General features: G+C 42.1%; 1 protein-coding gene across 2 annotated transcripts in view; it reads left to right on the forward strand.

The window, feature by feature from the left end:
* The window catches only part of LOC124595841 (glutathione S-transferase-like), a 76,009-nt gene that overhangs the window by 5,245 nt on the left and 56,295 nt on the right, over window positions 1–14,469 (forward strand). Inside the window, exon 1 of one of the 2 annotated variants that reach the window (XM_047134741.1) lies at window positions 12,988–13,123. The exons of the other annotated variant lie outside the window; for it this stretch is intronic. The gene's annotated coding sequence lies outside the window, so the exon portion shown is untranslated. Of the gene's footprint in view, window positions 1–12,987; window positions 13,124–14,469 lie in introns of those variants that run through there. 2 annotated transcript variants of the gene reach the window in all.

A 14,469-nucleotide genomic window follows, 5' to 3' on the forward strand; every position in this document is an offset into this window, starting at 1 on the left:
AACTCATTCTAAAAATCAACATATCTTCCCTTCTTTATAGTTATTGAAAATTGAAATTACTTGGTTATGAACACTGATGTTACAGTTCGTATGATCGTTCAACAACAAAATTTTGCAGTGGATTTTGTTTCTCGGTAAAACACCATTCAATACCACGACTAGCACAAGAACATGAGACTCTTATTAAAAAAAATACGTTTTCACTATAAAGTTTGCCGGACCAGAACGGAGCACAGCAAGATTCCTATTAGATTTTGACGGTACATTAACTTATTTGTACTGTGAGTCATATACTATCAGCAGCCCGCGTCAACCTGCAACACATCATAAAATCTGTTGATCTCCACTGCAAGTCTGGAAGCTAGAAGAAATAATATTATTTTACTGTTACTTTACCGCTTCCTTGCGGTATGATAGACTATATTGGAAGTCGTTTGAATACGCCGCGGCAGCGGCTTTTTCGTTCGCCACGCAGCTCAGCACCACAGATAATATTTATATAACTGAAAAATGTCTCAACAGAATGGGATAATAGGCAAGCAAGCTTTAACAATTAATAATGCAAGTTTTCATTTACATAACTCTATTAAAACATTTAAAAATTTCACTTTTTTACACACCTTTATGAATTCACACGTAATGGCGTACATCTCTTAGTCTCGACAAAAGAATGCTACACTAGCGTTCGCTACTACGACACAGGATATCTTACTCGTTCGACTCCCAGATGAAGAAGACAAAGAAATTGCTATTCGTCACGTATTATATACTAGTTACTTATTTTAATCTTTGTTCGACATTTATCGTCTGTGGCGGTTTCATTACTCGCCGACGCAGATATTCTCAAAAATAAATAATAAAAAAATACATAATTTTATACAATAACACAATATGATACATATAATTTTCTCGTTACTACATAATATGTTGTTTTTGTTTCTTACTCGACGTTACAAGTCGCAAGGCTTGCTTTATTTTCTCACTGATCAAACACCATACCCTGCACATTGTAAACCGCCCATATTATTTTAGTGCTTTTATTAATGAAAATAATTAATTAAAACTTGGTTTAGTCTAGCTAGTTACGAAATTAGACAACAGGTATTAATAATTAGCCAGATATTGATGGCGGACTTACTCCCAACGTATATGTGCCAACAAATGAAGTGCTGACCGTGAGACTAAGATGTTTGCCCTTTTGTCTCACATTTTTATGTGGTTCTGTCCCTTCCAAAATAATTTTATTAATAATGAAGAGGTTTTTAATATGTGAACACTTTTGTACGATGCAGTTATTTTATTGTAAAGGATTCAAGGAAAACATACCTATTAGTTCAGATTTCATTCACACTACAATTGCAGTCGCTCATTTATCACACGCTTGTGTGAATGTACCACTCGGAATCTGCTCAGCAAGCATGCTCCGGCTCTACTGACAATATTCCGCAACATCGCAGAACTTACTCATTTTTTTACGAGCTCCCTGTACCGGCCCTGCTGACTTGGTCTTCGGCCTGCTCGGGCTCGAATTACTCACTCTTTGCGCCAAAATATTTCCAGGCGTGACTTTCTCCCTTCTAGAACGATGGGGCAGCGATGTACTGTAGTTGTGCCGTAGCAAAAGTGCTCAAAGGTAGATTCGATCCTTCAAGTATAGGATCGATAGCTGTACCCTTTCTACATCAGTGTGGAACAGGAAAAAATGTGACAAAGAGGGTGACTAAACACCTCTGGCACACGTGAAGTTAATTTATCAGCATCTGTGGGAGCATGCGAGCCAAAGCTAACTGATAATGGTTGGTTGGTTGGTTATTTTGGGGAAGGAGACCAGACAGCGAGGTCATCGGTCTCATCGGATTAGGGAAGGACGGGGAAGGAAGTCGGCCGTGCCCTTTCAAAGGAACCATCCCGGCATTTGCCTGGAGTGATTTAGAGAAATCACGGAAAACCTAAATCAGGATGGCCGGACGCGGGATTGAACCGTCGTCCTCCCGAATGCGAGTCCAGTGTCTAACCACTGCGCCACCTCGCTCGGTAACTGATAATGGAACGAGTCAGTACCTAGTTCATATATGAAGACCACAGGGAAAGAAGGGGTTTAGTCCATTACATCGATTTTCCAGGAGAGCAATTTTAAAGGTTAAAACGTTACAGTATCATTGGTTACTGAAAGATGCTTTTGTAATTTATGTGGCAGTGGGTGTGTGGCACTTTCCAGCCACCTTGGGTAGCGGTACTTGCGTCATCAGCGAACGTCACGGCAGTCATCTTGAATGATGTCAATCGCGTCACACTGCGACGTCTTGGATCACTGTACTTTGGGATGATGTCCTTGTTGTCTGCGAGAGGCAGTGGATCAGAGCGTCTTACTGTCAGCTTAGAACCTGAGAAAGACCTCGAAGTCGTGGCAGAAAAACAAAATGTTTTGCAGTGTACAGATCATATTAGAGCAGAAAAAATAATCAGTAAACACTTCCGGGTTAAGTTGCCGTGGTCGATCTATAGAACTTCTTCTCCCTGACGTTTCGTTCTCAACTACTGAGGACATCTTCCGAGGTGAGTCGACGACTGGCTGCCAGGAAGGAAAGGATGGGGCCCCTCCACGCCCGCACCAACGTGGTGACCAACACAAAAGTTCTACTGTCACCTCCGTATGCATGTTAGTTTTGAATCAGGCGTCACAGGATGCAGGCTGTGATGTTATCCATGCGTCTGGGTAAGACTACTCATTAACATGGTCCATCAGGAGATAGAAGTGGTCGAAAACGATCGAAGGGTAGCGGTTGTAAGAGCAGAGGGAAAAAAGTGCCAAGGCCAGCGCCAAGGGAAAAAAAACCTCTGCGACAGTAGGAGGGGTAGTAAGGGCAGTAGCGGCTTGCTATCTGCGACAGTGCATGCAAGGTGTGGTTGTGTTAGTTCGAGGTATCGTGCATCGTTACCTTTGTCGTTGTTGGAGCTTGTTGCGGCGCTTCCTGCAGTTGCTGCGTCCCTGCAACAGTTCAAGGTCGTTGTGGATTAGTGGGCGATCGGTCATAGATCGGGTCACAGACTGTGTAGGGGTGTGTGTGTGGCTGGTTTGCGTGCTGTGTACAGCACGGTTTCCCTGCGGTTGCCTGTTTTTCGGCTAGTCGCACATCTGGGTTTCCAGTAATAACTGTGTTGCAGGGGCTCGCCAGTACTGTCGTGTTAGCGTTCTATAGACCATAGATGTTCAGTTCCTAGCCAGTAATGTCTTTGGTCTGTTATGCTTCCATCTATGGTTGTGGTCGTAGTTACCCAGAGAAAGGATAAACGGGTTGCGCGAGTGTCTCGTGTTATTGTACAGTCGTGTGGAGAGTTTTTGGAATACCTGCAAGATAGTATCTAGCCGGTATTCCCGGTGAAGGTCCGCGATGCGTGTGTAGCGCGGAGCGTTGCTTATGATTTTGAGTACTTTGTTCTGTATGAGCTGCAGACGGCGCAGGCGAGTTGGCGCAGCGTATCCCCAGACAGGGGCTGCGTACGTCATCAGGGGTCTAATAAGTGTCATGTACATGGACCTAGACACCCTCCTGTTTAGTGTGCTACGCCTGTTAAGCATAGGGTAGAGTTGTTAGAGCCTCGCGTTAGCTTTGTTGGTCACGTGTTGAATGTGGTCCCCCCAGAGTAGTTTCCTGTCCAGCCGGACACCGAGGTATTTGACCTTGGCTGCCAGGAAAGACTTGTAGTCCGGGGTGATATGTTTCAATACAGCATCACCGGTCTATTGCGGTCTAACTGTGTTGGTGAGGCAGTAAATTTCCACAGGGCAGTGACGGACACTGCAATTCACTTTGGAGGTGTGGCGGTGGGACTTGTAGTCCCGTACCACCCTCTGACGGTGATGGTACTACATGAGTCGGGCAGAAGAATTTTGCCTGACATGGGCGGGTGGCTGGGGCCGCCGCTTATATAGAGGTCGTAGGGGGCGCCACCACGCGTCACGTGGCGTCGATGTGCAGCTATCTCTGGCTGTCGTCTGTTCTCTCGATTGCAGGCAATCGATTGTCACGTGATTGATGCAACGTCGACCGCCATATCTTATCCGATTTTAATCCTTCTTCTTTACGATTAAAATTGTATTGATGTCTGTGGATTTCAATTGCCTCTCTATACATACGTGTATAATAGTGCGACGTCCTCGCTAGCACGCTTGTTTCACCAAATTTTATTTAGTGATCTCCATCCTTAAAAACATGTTCCGCTACTGCCGATTTGTCGATATGTCCCAAGCGACAGTTTCTTTTGTGCTCCGTCAACCGTGTATTGATGCTTCTTTTTGTAGTTCCTATGTAAACCCTGCCACAACTACACGGAATTTTATATACCCCTGGGTTGGCTAGGGGGTGACGAGCATCTTTTGTTGATCTTAGGCATTCACTAATTTTCTTAGTAGGTCTAAAAATGATCTCTACCTGAAACTTGGCTAGTACTTTTCCAATTCGATCCGTGATATTATGGATGAACGGCAGAAATACTTTTCAAGCTGATGGTTGTTGCTGTCTCCTATTTTTAGGCATTTTTCTATTTGGGTGAAGTGCTCGGTTAATCTCGTTTTTCGTAAAACCATTTTTCGCAATGGCCATTCGTAAACGATTTAGTTTTTCTTGTAAGTAGCCTGGTGGCGCCCCTACGATCTCTATATAAGCGGCGGCCCCAGCTCCTAGCAGCCAGTCGTCGACTCACCTCGGAAGATATTCTCCGCAGTTGAGAACGAAACGTCAGGGAGAAGAAGTTCTACAGATCGACCACGGCAACTTAGCCCGGAAGTGTTTACTGATAAAGACGCCGGCCGTGAAAGCCTACATGGAAAGAAAAAATAATGTTTCAAACAACGAGACAGGGTCACATGGAGCGTCTCTTGCGGCTTACAGTATGGTCTGTGGGGTATACGGTCATCCTCCTACAGTACAGGTGATGGAACTTTAAACTGGTCTGTGAAGTTGATCAATAACTGTATATTTAATAGGATCGTCACGTGCTCAATGCCAGCATGCATGCGGTATTTGTTTTCTACATACGGGAGGAGGGAGAGGCAGTAAAAATCTTATCTGGTTATCTATCAGATGAAGTTAGTTGAGCTTTTATAGGTCATAATTTTTCTCTGATGGATGGTACAGAATAACGAAGATAGCGCGTTGGGGAGATAGATGTCAATGGACATGGATCTGTAGTATGTGTATGTAGTTTAGAGAAGCACCACAATGTAGTAGCAAAACCCACGTCCTTCCCCCAGTTCCCGTACTGTCTTTTATACTACTTCATGTTGCAGGAGCAGGCCTCATTTCCATAGAATGGTCAAAACACAGCTCTGTCACAGCAACTCAGCTTCGTCTGTTTCTGCACGAATTGCAGGAGGTGATAGATGTAGTATCCTCTGACCCCTACTCAGTTCCGACGTACAATGGAACAATCATGTGCGCAAAGGTGCGGTGATGGTAGCATAGTGTCTGAGGAGGCATTTGCAGGATGCATGGGGGCTACCTAAAATTATTCGGTAATTTTACTGTAGGAGATAGATTAGAGGAAGGTGGATCGTTTGGAGACATAAGAGTGCCAGAAATACGATTGAGTAGTGGTTGTAATCGTTAAAGGACACATTGCAGTTATGTGCTTGAATGGAAAGACTTGATTCCAAATCCCAGACAGCATTTCTAGTGGATAGCGTGGCATCAGAGACCTGAAAAGCTTGTGTACATGTCTTATGACCTCAATCATCACATCATCTACTACTGTTTGTGATCCTTCTCAATCAACCATTGCCTGTAGCCCAGTGGATATATCACCGACCCTCTGACATTGCATCGAGATAGAATGCGTTACAAATACTATAGAATTATCTAGCTGGGGCGGTGTGAGGGAGTTACAAATACCGCTTACATACCATGTTCCTTAGCCGAATCACCTTCAAAATGCAGTAATTTTATCACAAGGTTTCAATGTGGGCTAAGTGTTGGTCTGATAATACACATTCCTACCATCACCGTCACGGTATTTGTCTGGAAAAAACCACCTCATTCAGAGGTAATGTCGTACCTCAATTTATAAAGCCAGTATAGCTTTTAACATGGACACTTGTATGGATCTGTAGAACCAAGACCGCTTGTGACATTAACATACAGTAGTTGCTGCAATCAGGTTTTTTTAACATTTGACCGATTACGTCTCTCTTTCTACGACACAGTGGTAGGTAGCACTCACAAGAAAAAACCTATGAGACATGCCAACCCATCATTGATTTTCGGTCAGTATTATTGTGCATCATGTGGAATCATTTATTGGTCAAGTGTTATACTTAGTAGTAGTACGGGATACGTGATAGGATTGCCTTGAGCATCAGGCTTATAATGTATGTGTTTGTGTTCCAACAAGTGCAAAAGGGAATGACTATGTCCAGTCGTAAGGAAGGTATGGATTTGACATCGAGTACTGGGATAGCAAAGGGAAGAGTATGTCAAGCCATAAGAATGGTAAATATATTTCTATTTCCAGAGCCACAGCTGTATTTACGATACTTCATTCATTGTCGAATGTCGCTCAACTGAGACCTCAATCGTAACATTTAGTTGTAGGCACATGGATAAAACATATGTGACCGGTTTCCTAGGGTGATGATTCTACCTGTGCATGCTTGCCGTGCAGTGCTGGTGACATGTGTTGGGATGATTTACGTTTCCCATTAACGGTAGAAGCCCTCCGAATGGAGAGACCTGTTGGAGTGCAGGAATGTAGACGTCTTAACCGGATTGTCCTCTAGACGACTGAATAGCGAACTAATACTTCGTATGTGTTGGATAGCTTTCGTGATCACATGGAAATTTGACTAGATTCAATATGGACATGTGTTTGTGATGGACCATTTTACCATCCCATATGAATTGTTCAGTTGACTGCTTCTTCACATTTTACGTCTTTATTTAGTTGAGAGAACATCGATTGTGTTGTGTGTATCTAGCATATGGAAGACACATTTGCCGGTTCTGTAGACGTGAGAAACACCTTAGTTAACCTTGTAAATTACAGGGATGATTTGGAATCTGTTACATCACCAACATCGGTATTCGAGGATGGAAATATCAGTTTCCTCTATTTGTTTCGAGTTCGCACATAAAGGTCCCCGTAGACGGGATAAGGGCTAAAGTTTCAGGTTTGTAAAGAAATAATTTCCAGTCTATATCTTCGGAATTATGTTGTGCGAGCGATCGGTAGGCTACTGCTGTGTGCTTGATATCGAGAAGTACCGCGAAAATAGTAAAATATTAAGGCGAACCATGCAAAAATACATGTGTTCTTGTAATCCCACAGTCTGGAGATGGGTGTAGAAAAGCAAGCAAGCAATCAGGTCCGGACCAGAAACAGCAAAGTATTTGTGACAAGGGGAAGCGAGTCCGAATTTGTAGAACAGTTCTGAGCGTGACTTTGGTCCACTGACAGTGAGCTGGTCATGCTCCTGTCCTCGGTGGGAGAGCAGTGTAATTGAGTAGGAGGCTTTTCATATTTGATGATATATAGGGTACACGATGATATATTGATGGGTCACAGGTCGATTTCATGTTCTAATATTCAAGCTCTTGCCCTCAGTGGGTGGGCGTTGTAATTGAGTAAGAGTCTTTCCATATTTGACGATATGTAGGGCTCGTTAGAGGATTTAATTGTTGGTGCAATATGGTGTCTGTATAAAATAGTTTTTACCGCTGAAAGCCTTGTCTGCAGAAAGAAGAAACAAGGCTGACAGTGCTTCCACATCGATGGCATCAGTAATTCGGCGGGTAAATTCGATAAGAGCCAATCATAATGCTAGATTCATTCACAAGACAGCCTTTGTGCTGGGACGTGGGAGTGTCTACAAACAGATTTGAACAAGATGGAGGCAAGGTATGTATGGAAAGTTCTGAGAAAGCAAGTGTTCAAAGACAAGTTTAAGCATACCATCCATCTCTGGCGGGTATGCTGTCACTCATCTGCACTGTAGCATTAGGACATCTCCAGACCTGTAGCTGTAGGATACCGAAAATTCGTGACATTTTTTTCTCTTCTGTATGGCAGTGCTTCGATTTCTGTTTGCGTAATTGTTCTGAAATGCCCCCATCTGTGCTTAGACAGCGATCTATTTCCAAACAAGGAGAATGCTCTTATGATTAAGGGTGTTTTCGCAAGTGTGCACAGGCTTTTAGCTGTGTGAACGTTTAACGTTTCTGAGAGGTATATTGACAGCAGGATGAGTATTCCATCATGAGGCGTGACCCACGCTGGGTATGCAGGTATGGCTAGACACGTCACGCATGATCTGTTAGAATTGCTAGGGAGAAAACAGCGTATGCTATTCTGGAACTGATTTCTGCAGCACCACTCGGCAATTGGCTCTTCGCCAGACTGCAGGTAGGGGGAGGGTTGACGTCAGCAGTGTCGAACACATGCAAGCACAGCCCACCTTGGAGCGTCTGCACTTTGAAAATAGGTCTTCGCCCCTGTCCAATCGCATCATCAATGACGCCTAGGTGATCACATATTTCGAGAGGAATTTCCCAGGTGCCAAGTATGAAGCGGATGCCGCCACCTCATGCTTGAGGGACCCAAATGTGCACCTGTGCTTGGCTTGGCAGTTAACAGCGACATCACTTCGTGGGGGTTGCCGCTAGCCTCCTCTGCGGTCCAGTGGACAGGGGGGAGGTGGGCAGTGCCTGTGTATGTTCTTTGCGTGTCTGTTGCATTATTTTGTGAGCAGGTCTGTATGCTGTGCTGTGCACTATTTGGACAGTTTACGAGTACTGAGCGTGTCTACACATCAGACAGAATGGAAAACAGTGCTTTCTGGTGGCAGCACTGTGTACTAGGTCAGTTGGACTCTAGACCTCGTGGTGGAGACACGGGATTGTGGTAGTGGCTCAAATTGTTTAAATAAAGACTGGTGCATGATTTCAACAGCTGATGATTAGCAAGCATGGTTGCAGAGTCTTTTAGGGGTTTGCATGTCTGTAGGCTGTGTGGCGTGACACCAAGCATGTCAGAGCATGTGTTTTGTATCAGTGTAATAAATATACTCCATCCCTAAATAAATTATTCCAAAATAAATAAAGTACTCTTCTTCCCCTCTCCAACAGCCTGGCACTATTCAAGTCCTTTTTCCATGAATCTGTAGGAGGTGGCGGTTGGATGACTTAGGTTAGTGGGGGTATCCCAAGTGACCTATCTTCCCGTGAATTTCTTAGGTTAGTAGAGATAACCTTGGTGTGATGCATTATCCTGTTGAAATTTGAACTTCCCGCCATTTTTCTGGTGTAGGAGAGGGGAGAGGAGGGGAGTGGGGGTTAGGTTAATGGAGGTAGCCCAAGTGTCCTTTCTTTCGCGCCATTTTCTTAGGTTAATAGAGGTAGCCCAGTTGACCTATCTTCCTGCCAAAATTCAAACTTGGCGCCAGTTCCTAGGATACCTTTCTTCCCCCCCATTTTCTTAGGTTAGTAGAGGTTACATTGTCCTGATGGAACTTGAACTTCCCACCAGGTGTGGGAGGGGAGGGCGTGGGAGGGGGTGTGGCACTTTCCCACCATCTTGGATAACGGTACTTTGGGCCAGAAACTGCCTTGGGGTTGGGTGACATCACGGCCACAATCTTGGATGACGTCATCAACTGACGCCAGTTGATGATGATGTCACCGCTGCCATCTAGGATAACAGTACTTTGGTGCAGAACTGACCTTGCCCCAATACTTACATTGATCCTGCAATATTGATCACTTGAAAATGTTACATAGTCCCAAAACTTCATTACATTAATTAATTTTTGTTGTTGTGATTTTTCTCGTCAGTGTATGTGTTTTGTATGAATTTCTGTGCCTTCATCATTACTGCCTGAAAAAACCTTATGTGACGGGGGGAAACCAGTAACATTTCTGAATTTGCCGTATCAAAAAACATTAAAACCAACTAAAAATATCGAGAAAAAATTGCGAAGTATAGATTGCTAGACCTGTGTTATTTGAGTTTTCTGTTTATCTTAGTGGAGGAACTTCCAGTAGTTCGAATGATGAAATGTGTTCGACATGGGTACAATTAAGCCTCGCTCACTCGAAGCGCTACTGCATACAACATTCCTTGGAACATTCTAGTGGAAACTGCCAATACGCAGGGGATCGACAATAAATTAGAAAGAGTGTGTTAAAAACAGTGGTGTGGTTAACACCAGCTTTGTATGGAATAACTAAGAAAGTGAGCTATTTAGCTGCTGGACAAGGGAAAAAAACAAAGATAAAATTACGAGAACTAGAAGCACTATTATTCTTCATAATAAAAAGTTAAATAGAGAGAGATCGGCACTAAAATAGCGGAAGAGTGATGGAAACAGTGGTCTTGTTTGTGATTCACACCGGGCATTATCTAGGGTCGTGCAAAAAGAAACATTAAACTGGCTGACGAGGGAAAGAAAGGCATAAAGATAAGATTATGAGAAGTTGCAAGTTATACCAGCAGATAGAAACGTGCATGTCATTCAAAGTAAAAAGAGACTCCGGAAGAAATGAGAAGCACTAAGTGTACTTCGTGAACCTAGTAAGAATTTGGTATTACCGTGTTAGCTTTTGTCATTTGCCTGGCAATGTCTGAGACGTTTTATTACTGATTTACATTTCAATTCTAAGCACATTCGTTCAAAAAATCATAACTGATAATATCGTTAAGGGTCTAGTTTATATTTATTCTCACTACCAATTAATAAAATGTGTCAAGTAAGTTGCAGCTTATCACTGACAGCTACTAAGTCCATAAATGTTGAAGCACGTGACACGCTACCGGAATTCTTATTTCACGTGGTTGTCAACCATTCGACTGGTCGTTTTAGGGAAAACTGATAAATACTCCCCCTTAATTTTTTTCTGATGTAATTCAGTCCCCAAGCCGGGGTCAGTCAGTAATCCAACTATCGAAAAAAGTTTCCAACTGGCAATAGATAACTTGCCAACCATTCATGTGGGATCATACTCATAACGCCAATTTTCCGAGTTCAAAAGTGTGTAACGCGAGGCCCGTTCAAGGAGCTGGCAAACCAACTACTGCTTCTCAGAATATTTTCTACTTATTGAGATTTATCATGAACAATATCTCTTTCTCTGCGCAAGAGCTCTCTTCATGGAATCAATAGTAGAAATGCGAATAATCTATATGAAGACTAATAATCATTTAATTTCGTCCATAAATGTGTCCGTTATTCAGGACCACACATTTTCTGTGGCTTCGTAACAATCGTAAAAAACTTAGCTACTAATAATGTACAGTTTAAGAGGTGCCTAGGGATATATTGGTGGACAACTCTTTCTGCCCCATTGATGTATTTCTTAGAAGAACCAGTTGATGTGTATATTATTAGTAATGTCATATAATGTGTTACATAAATTATAACTTCTGCACATCTTCAGTGCAATAATGCAAGCTGTGTATGTAAGTGTTGTAAACCAAGTACATTTATTTGTGGGAAAGTACATACGTCCAAAAATGTACAATTCCACAGGAAACTTCAGCCAGAAACGGTTATTATCAGTTCCTCACAGCTCGACGACTACGAGGTTTGACAAAAAGAAGAGAGACAGAGAGGGACTGCTTGCATTACCAATTAGTAAGCAATTATTTTTAGCGCTGTACACTGATGACCATTAAAACTGCAACACTATGAAGGCGGCATCCAAATTGCCATGAACTGATGCTCGGATGTGCAAATCATTAGCATTTCATCACAACTGCACAAAGCAGATATGAGTAACGTCACATATACTCCGTATGTAAGATAACATTACACAGCGGGTTCCTTATTCAGAAATCGCTTCTGAATATTAGCTGTATGTGAGACGATCGTATTGTATCTCATTTAGGATGGAGAAACGTGTTGGAATACGACAGCGGCAGGGTCGTCATCAATGAGGACGTGGTTTATGTTCACGTTGATCGTGACCCCGCGAATATGAAATCGATGGGTTCAGGAGCACAGGATCGCACAGTTGAGGCACGTTACTTGAGCTAGCAAATGGGCTTGTTTTACAGTAAGACAAACATCGACAAGGACAGAGCGCCGACGTATGAAGCGCTACTGACTGTCAGCACAGCTAAATATTGACATCGTGATCTGACGTCAGCTTGCATGCAATCGTCTAGTCATGGGCCCTGCAGATTTAATAGTCAACGTCTGAGCTTCCTTCCAGTCTGCGGGATGATGCGTTATAAGGAAAAACGATAGATGTAGACGTCATATTTTTTTCCTCCAGCAAACTGTTAACGAAAAATAACAACGTAACGCCCAACTACATGTCAGTGTGTTTCCCGCAGCACGAGGAGAAACGGTTCTTCCTTCACCTATTACCCGTTTGTCCAGCTGGTGACTGACTGGACAGATGTCAATTAATTCAACTCGTCCACTATTCCTTTAGCATCTCTCAATGTTAACAATAAAATTAATATAATTTAATGAAAAGCCGTTGTTAATAAGAACTTTATGAAGACCACGACCGCATTCGGCATTTATATCACATCATTTTCAAGTGTATCTGAAATTGCCATTGTTAATGCATAATACGATGGATATATAAATATTTTACATAACAGGAAAACTACAGAAATAAATAAAAAAACAGAAATAAAACTTTCGTTGTACTATAGAGAAGCAAGGTCAAATGATAAAAACAGTAAAAGCTGCATGAATTGAAAAAGTTATATGCCCAAAGACATCTTTTTTCTTGATTATAAAATCTGTACAATTTGATACATTGAAAGTATTAGCATGCTATAGCTTTTAGAAAAGTTGTATTCTGACTGTTAAAATATCAAAATGCATGCTTTACCAACAAAAGACTAAAACTTTTTTTTTTAGATTTAATTAAAGTGTAGTACAGTCGGAGTGGACGTGATATCGAAGTGAGTGGAATGTTATGTCCTCTAGCGTGCTAAAGTTGAACCATAGGGGACAGTAGAGAGCTCTGGCGTAGATTGGACGCACCGCAGACTGCTTACAAAAGCATATTCGTAAACATTTTCGAAGTAGCGCAGCATCTGTAAAGGACGTTGCCAGAACCGGTTTTTCTTGTGTGTATTGCTCTTCAAGCGTGTTTTTCTGTGGTTTTTCCAGGTGGGTATAAATTTCTATTTCTTTATATATGTCCATAAAGTACCCCTTCTTCGTTGTATGACGGATTACCATATCGTTTCCGATGTTGTGCACAGTGTAACTATCTTGTGTGAAGTGAGCTGCGTAGGTGCATTTACTTCTTAGGTTCATTTCGTTTTAATTCTGTGTGTTACTTGTATTGCATTTTAAATTTCCTCCTCTTTTGTTTGATGTAGGTAGCCTTGCAATCAGGGCACAAAATTTTGTGTGTGCCACAGTTTTGATATTAGTCTTGCGTTGCGTTACTGCCATATATTGAAAGTCGTAAAAATGTAGGCTGAGATGTATATGCGATGTTTACATGGTTTTTAAAACCTATTCAGTTTACATGAGACCTGCCCAGTACGAATTATTTGTTATGTCGTACCCCATTTTGTGTTTGTTGATTCCTTTTAGATGAAATGAAATTATAAATTTCATCATCGACCACGCTATGATAGCCGTCATTCCTGGATATATTTCGCAACCAGCGAAGTTCCTTTTTTACTTCATTAGTATGTAGTGGCAGTTTAACCCTTAGTCATTTTTTTTTGTCACAGTCCTAGGTGGCAGCCTGACACACTGGTGTATTTAAATAGCCATAAAAATTGTATTTAACAGTTTCAGTGAAAAAAGTAGCCTACAGCTTTTATGCAAAAGGTTAGATTAATACCACACAAAATATATATTCAAATAAATTTTAAAAATTATTTTTACGAAAAAACGCATTTAAACAGAAATCTGCTCAAAATGAACACAGTTATTACATGCTAATGTTAATATTATGAAAACTCAAATACGTTGCACTCCAAACTTTACTTTTTGCTATATCTTTTTTATTTTGTATTATACATGTAATAATAAAACAGAAAAATCCCATAAAACATTCAAAAAATTAAAATTTCACTTGTACTTTTTAAATTTTTAGTTTCCTTACAGAGATTTGGTTTGCGCTCCCAGGACATTTTTGAAGAGATTAGAGTCAGATTGGTTTCTTGCAACAAAGGCGTGTTTCTCTTCGTTTCTGGGCGACAGGTGGGGCATGTTTTGCGTTTTTCCAATCGTTCTATAACGAATTCCGTTCTCTACACCCAAAACACTGTGAATGGGATACCGAACAAGGTGCCGCAGTGGAGAGCACGCTGGACTCGCATTCCGGAGGATGACGGATCAAACCCTCGTCCGCCCATCCTCGTTAAGTTTTCCGTGATTTCCTTAAATCGCACCAGGCAAATGTTGATGATTCCTTTGAAAGGACACGGCCAACTTCTTTCCCCATCCTTCCCTAAGCTCTACGGTGAATGGATGCACGAAGTGCACGGGGTAGG

Source organism: Schistocerca americana, chromosome 2 (genome assembly GCF_021461395.2).
Source record: "Schistocerca americana isolate TAMUIC-IGC-003095 chromosome 2, iqSchAmer2.1, whole genome shotgun sequence".
Taxonomy (NCBI): Eukaryota; Metazoa; Arthropoda; class Insecta; order Orthoptera; family Acrididae; genus Schistocerca; species Schistocerca americana.